We start from the raw sequence: 6,436 nt of genomic DNA on the forward strand, positions 1-6,436 counted from the left end.
GAGAGAGAGAGAGAGAGAGAGAGAGAGAGAGAGAACAAGCTTTTTTATAATGAAGTTGCATAAACCTTTAAAAATCTCCTTTTAGTTGTTTTCTGTATCTTCTTTCTATTTCAACGTTTGGAAACAGGAAAGAATGAATTGAAGTTATTTCAAAAAAAGTGCAAGATTTTTAAATGACAAAACTTGTTATGCATGATTTATTTTCTTTTAGAAGTAAAAGCATATGTCCTTTTTTCATGTGCCTTCAGATGCTTGCATGCCAGATCATTATAAAAGATGAAATAAAATTATATATTGATTTGTGTAGACAGACCTCAGTTTAATTAAGTTAACCATGCATCAACATATTCCATGGAAAGTGCATTTTCTCATTCTACAATTTCAAAACCCTTTTTTCTCATTACCTCATATTTTAATAAATTGACATAAATTTTAAAAATATTTGTAGCTATAGATATTTTAGTTACCACTTTAGTTGTGTTATATATTTTTCTCCATTAGAGACTGAATGAAGTGACAAATAAGTTCCCCATCCCCTTTTGAAGTAAAGAAGGTTTTTATTTGAAAATAAGTAAAATCTAGGGAAAATATTGGTTCAATGCTATTTAGTTTTTTTAAATGTCTCCTTTGGTAAAGGTGATTCTTCTTGATATATTCTAAACAGTTAAATCAGTCAGCAGCCTTAAAGCATGAGACAATTTACCAGAAGTGCTAACTAATATCCTAGGAAACCTTATCTTTATGTAACAAGAGCTGTGGGGGGGGGGAGAGAAAGAAAACAGGAAGAAAAAAAATCAAAGGCAAAATTGACACCTGGAATTAAAAGTGGTTTGGCAGATGCAAATGCTTAATAAAGCATTTCTGACATGCAATATGTAAGCAATCACATCAGTCCAATTGTAGAGAGCACAACAGTCTGAGACAAAGACTGATGAATGCCAACTCTCAGGGAATCAATATCTTCTAAAGTAGCATGGTCATGGGCATCCCGTAACAATTCTTATTCTCCTGACATGTCAAATAAGAAGTTAGGAAAATATAAGAGGAGACAGTTAAGGTACTTATGGACTACAGCAGAAAAGTTTTAGAATATCTACCCAGATCAACTTTCTCATGAGAGCATAATTCAGTAGTGCAATAGAAAACTGTCCTCTTTTTTAATATATGATATTAGTTTTAATGTATTTTATATCTACCATATTAATTTTTTGAGATTTTAATAATACAGTAATCTCCAATACCCACCGCCCTGCCTATAGATCTTGGGTAGTAAAGTGAGAAAATGCTTAGAGCTTTCTTAGTAGCATTCTTTCTTTCTTTACAAAGTGGAAAGAAATAATAATTTATCTGGCAGGAAACAATTTTAAGTTGGCAACATTTGCTATAGATATCAGATTAATAATGTATTTTAGCAGCAGCAACTGTATACTAATTCAAGGCTCATAGGTGTGGAAAGTGCCATTAAATGTTTTTTTTTTTCAAGTATCATATTGATGTTAATTATATTCTACTTACTTCTAAGCAGATAGAATTGGAGATTGAATTAAATGTTCATGTTCTATTGCTGTTTCTTCTTCAGGGATGGCACTAAGAAGCTTTGATAAATATATAAACTGAAGATGTTTTGAAAGGTCAAAAATATAAATGGAAAAATTCATTTTAATGCTTGAAACATATTTGATGATTTCACATGGAATGACATCAATAGCTGTATAGTATGTTGAATCCCAGGGAAGTGTATGGCTGGATAATATAAATGACAAAACAACATTTAAGTACAAAGCATAATGCAAAAGGATAGTAAAGAGGGAATAAAATGTTTTCCCTTAAGGAAAATGTTTACTAAGATTCTTGTATGTCTTAATGTTGGTTAGAACATTCACATAAGTAGAACATATGTTCACATGGGAAATAGTATTAAAATAAAATTAATGTTTGCTACAGTAATAAAGGATGATATTTTATAGTTTTCAAATAATATTTTGAAATAGGAATTGGACTTATTTTGTGATGAAATATTAAGGAACATGACATTTTGTTTATAAATCAAACAAAAATTAAGTTTGGATGCTCTTGATAATATAGCATATCTTTATTTATATTTTAACATTATCATAATATCACACAATTGAATAGAAAATGATGATCCTTTTGCCTAAAAACACAAAAGACTTTTTTCACTTCATTTCAAAATCAGTTTTCTTTCTTCCCTTCTAAATCACATGTTCCTCTTCCTGATAAGTCTTCATAGGTTTAGGATGTCTTTGGAATCTCAACCTGTAGAGCTTTTTAATTTTTCTTTGTGGAGGGAAGAGAAGGGAAGGGGATTTTCTTTAAGCCCTAAATGGCCCAGTATAGTATTTCATGCTAGACTTATTTATGTTTGCCCTTTAATTTGCCCAAAAAAATAGCATCCTAAAATTAAACAGTTAGAAGGATTATTACTGTCTATCTGTCTCATGAAAATGTAAGAGGAGACATATTTCCCTTGCCAAAAGTAGCTTTATAGTATGGGAAGACTTTTTGAGGATTGAGTTTAATAGAATTTCTTGGACAATGCTACAAGTAGGGAGATATTAGCAGATTGATTCCATTTTCATGTGTTGTTTCCAAGTATGTATGTTTTTTTTAATTAGGAAGACTGAAAATTTCCAACCACAAAACAACTTTGCTATCAATCTATAGTGGTTTCTGAATGCACACTGGCAAGCACACTAGTGGAACCTATATTCAAATTAACCTTCCAGTTCATAAGGATTAACAGGTCAATTTAAAAGTTTGAATTCAGTCTTAACATAATTTGCATATGAGTTTTAATAAAGACTAATTTTGAAAGGATAAATAAAATTTTTATTAAAAATGGAAATAAATGAAATAAATTGTAAATATTCTCTGATATAATTTCAAAACATAATCCAACTCTGGTTAAATTTATTGAAAAATATATTCCATTATTCTAAAATGTAAAATCAGTAGTGAAATTTGCTGTAGAGAAAATTTAAGTTGTGAAATTATCTTTCATCAAATAACTAGTGATCTAAAAGACTTATGAGATGATAAGGATTCTCATATTTGCAATGCAATTATTATTTTTAGGGAAGAATATGAATGGAAGAATAAAATCCCCTGGATAGCTAATGTAAAGGAAAAGAGGTTTTTGAAATCATTCTTCAAATGTACACTTAATCTAGAATGTACATCCCTATGAAGGTTAGTGGGGTACTGAGTTTCTTTTTTTGTGGGGAGGGGAAGTTGGTGCTACTTAAGAAGAATTTTAAATCAACACCAAATAATTGAGTTGCAGTCAACCAATCCAGTGAGAAATTTTATATTTCTTACCTTATGATGAGCATTATGTTAGGTGCTTTACAGCATTCAAAGAAGCATGATGTACACTACTTCAATGTCATTATTCTAAAAAGAGTGATAAACAACATCTCTAGGTCTGAAACAGGCATAAACATTTGAACAAGGTGCATGGATGACACTGGCTTAAAAAAAATAAAAAATTAAAAGAGGAAGAGATAAAAAGTACAAAAGAAGACAATTGTTGAAAGGAAAGACAAATACAGGGGTTAATAGTGAGGAGAAAGAAGGTTAAAAGTCTGGTGTTGCACCAATAATAACCACCTCATTTAATGCTAAAGGAAAAAAGTACAATGAAATAGTGTTCTTACTTCTTTGATGGAAAAAGGCTATGTATTTCAAGAAAAAAATGCTTTCTCATTTAACATTTTTCATCAACATTTTTTTTTCAATATTTAGTTGTGTTTTACAAAGGGCTTCCCCAAATTGGTCTTGTTCTAAGTCATGACATTGCCTCATTAATATTTATGCATCCTGAGACACATAATGATGATTCATAGAACTCTGATTTAGACAGAGGTAATTTTATTTATGTCAAAGGAATGGATACTATGCTTTTTCAAGTTTTCTGTACAAAGAATGAATTTTGTAGTCATTTCATTTTCTTCTATCCGTGTGTCTCCAGAGGAATAGTTAATAGATAAAGTTAAATGGGTTGGGGAGGAGGATGATTTAAAAGTTATGAGAGTTTTGTCCTTTTTTATAGCATCCCTAACATTCAATATACTTACACCTAAGTTTAGCACTCTACCAAAATGGTCACATAAGCACATCAAGAAAGCATATTAGGAAAAGAGAACTCTAATACTATGACCATGGTTTTGTTGTTGTTGTTTAATAACAGCACAGAATACTCTCTGTGAAAGAAAAAGTGATAATAATATATCTTCTGAGTATAAAGGGGGAAAATGCAGACATGATGAGTTTTAATAGGAAAAAAAAATGTGTCTGACCTCCTCAATGCTTATATTATATAGAGGTAAATAAATATATATTTTTCTATACATTTCATTAAATTTACAAGTTGAAATATCAAATTCATGTTTAATGCGTAGTTCAGCAGTATCCATTCCCAATGCTGAGTAAGAAAATTTTAGGAGTCCCTTAAAAATCATTTAAATAATAGATCATATGATTTTCTCATAAATGTACATTTAAATTGTACACCCTTAGAGTCAATTCTGAAATTCAAAATAAAATAATGTGGAACACTCATGACTTCACTGTTTTTTTTTGTTGTTGTTGTTCTTGGTGATGATTCGATTTCTATTTGAAATACTAGATTTGCAATGATCATCAGATATTTGAAACTTAAGTGGCACAAATTTGTATATTATTGAATTTTGTACTAGAAAGTTGTTTCATGTTATTGAACTTCTGTTTTGCTGTAATAATAAGCACTCATCCATTTGTGTGTGTACTAAATGGGTATGATATCATATGCTAAATTTAATTTCCCCATCTTCTTATGGATGAGGCACACTTGTAACCCAACCATATGACACATTAAAGAAACATATTAATAGTACACCAAAGATAATCAAGGAGGCCACTGCAATTTTTATGGATTGTGTAATTGAGCCAATTGAAGTTATAAAATTTAAAAAAAAACTTTTATGAAAAATATTCTTTTCTTTTCTTCATCTTGAACTGTACTAGGTACTTATTAAAATTTCTGTGAGACTAAGTTTATCCCTGGACTACCAAAGAGTCTCTTTTGTATTATATTTTTGATTCAAAAAGAGGTTACTATAGCAATTTACTTTAATTGCCAGAAATCATTTTGCTCTATTTTTTAAATATTCATTTCTCTGCAAAGTAAATATTACTTATTAAAGTAAGGTAATTTTTTAAAATGACACTTTAAAACATTTATGCATAATTATTATATTTTCTACTCTACATAATCAAAACATATGTGACTATACATATATGTGTGTTATAGACGTATATGTCTCTATACATATACGTGATTAATATATGCATGTGTAGGCAAGCTGAACTCTATTGAGAAATACATTTATTTATAGTGTTTTTATATTATACATACATGATATAAACTTACATTAGGCAGATCTGAGTATCTCATTGTGTAACTTCCCAAAGATATATCATGATGAAGAAACCTATAGTTAAAATGTTGAAGCAATAATTTTTCTTTATTTTTTTAAAAGTGGAACTATATGGTGTTATGTGCATAAAACTGTAAACTAACCATTTGAATATGACCATATATATAAATAAATATGCACATATGTACTTAAATAAAGACTAAATTGGGAATTAATTGAGTCTGTTATTCTTTTCAAATCTGGAGGAATGTCTTCATGAAGAGTGTAATTTCTTTTCCCATTTAATTTTAAAGAAAAAAGAACATAAGAGTATAAAAATCTTCACATCCAATACCTGAGTCAACATCTGAGTATGTCTTTGATCCTGGAACTAACTTTATTCATCTGTCACCTCTAAAAAAGGGGGAAAAATTCAATAACATTGTCATATTTCATTATTTTAGCCTTTAAGAAAATTACCTTTTATTCTGAATATTTTACCACTAGTCTTAATTTATTCATTGCAGCCCCTTAGTATGTGTTGAATTGATTTTAAATTGGATAAAATTATTTAAATTATATTGAGATATTAAAATGAAATATAATCATGTTGTTTCTTTCTTTTTTTAACAATAATTCATGTCCAGTAGTAGTCTTATTCAAAGAGATTTTTCCTGAGATAAATTTGTATCTCTCTGTGCCAGAACTTATTTAGGCACCATAGGATGATTATGTGTAGTATTGGTTATCTAATATAATATTATGTATAGTATTAGGTACAAGTGAAACATTTCATTTTTTTGCTATAAAAAGAAAAAAACTGTTATATTGACGTGAATATCTGAGATAAGAGGTTTTTAATCTCTGTGTGTATCATGAAGCCCATTGGTAGTCTGGTGAAGAATATGGAGCCCTTCTAAGAACACCTTATAAATGGATAAAATAAGTTATATGCTTTTAAAATACTAATATACATATATATATATATATATATATATATATATATATATATAAAAAAG

At 29.0% G+C, this 6,436-nt stretch overlaps 1 protein-coding gene across 1 annotated transcript in view; it reads left to right on the forward strand.

The window, feature by feature from the left end:
• Positions 1 to 6,436, forward strand: part of LOC138171049 (cadherin-9) — a 258,694-nt gene that overhangs the window by 463 nt on the left and 251,795 nt on the right. The window lies entirely within an intron of this gene.

Source organism: Petaurus breviceps, unplaced genomic scaffold (assembly GCF_028583685.1).
Source record: "Petaurus breviceps papuanus isolate PSGF00001 unplaced genomic scaffold, PetGlider_PUasm1.0 41, whole genome shotgun sequence".
Classification (NCBI taxonomy): Eukaryota; Metazoa; Chordata; class Mammalia; order Diprotodontia; family Petauridae; genus Petaurus; species Petaurus breviceps.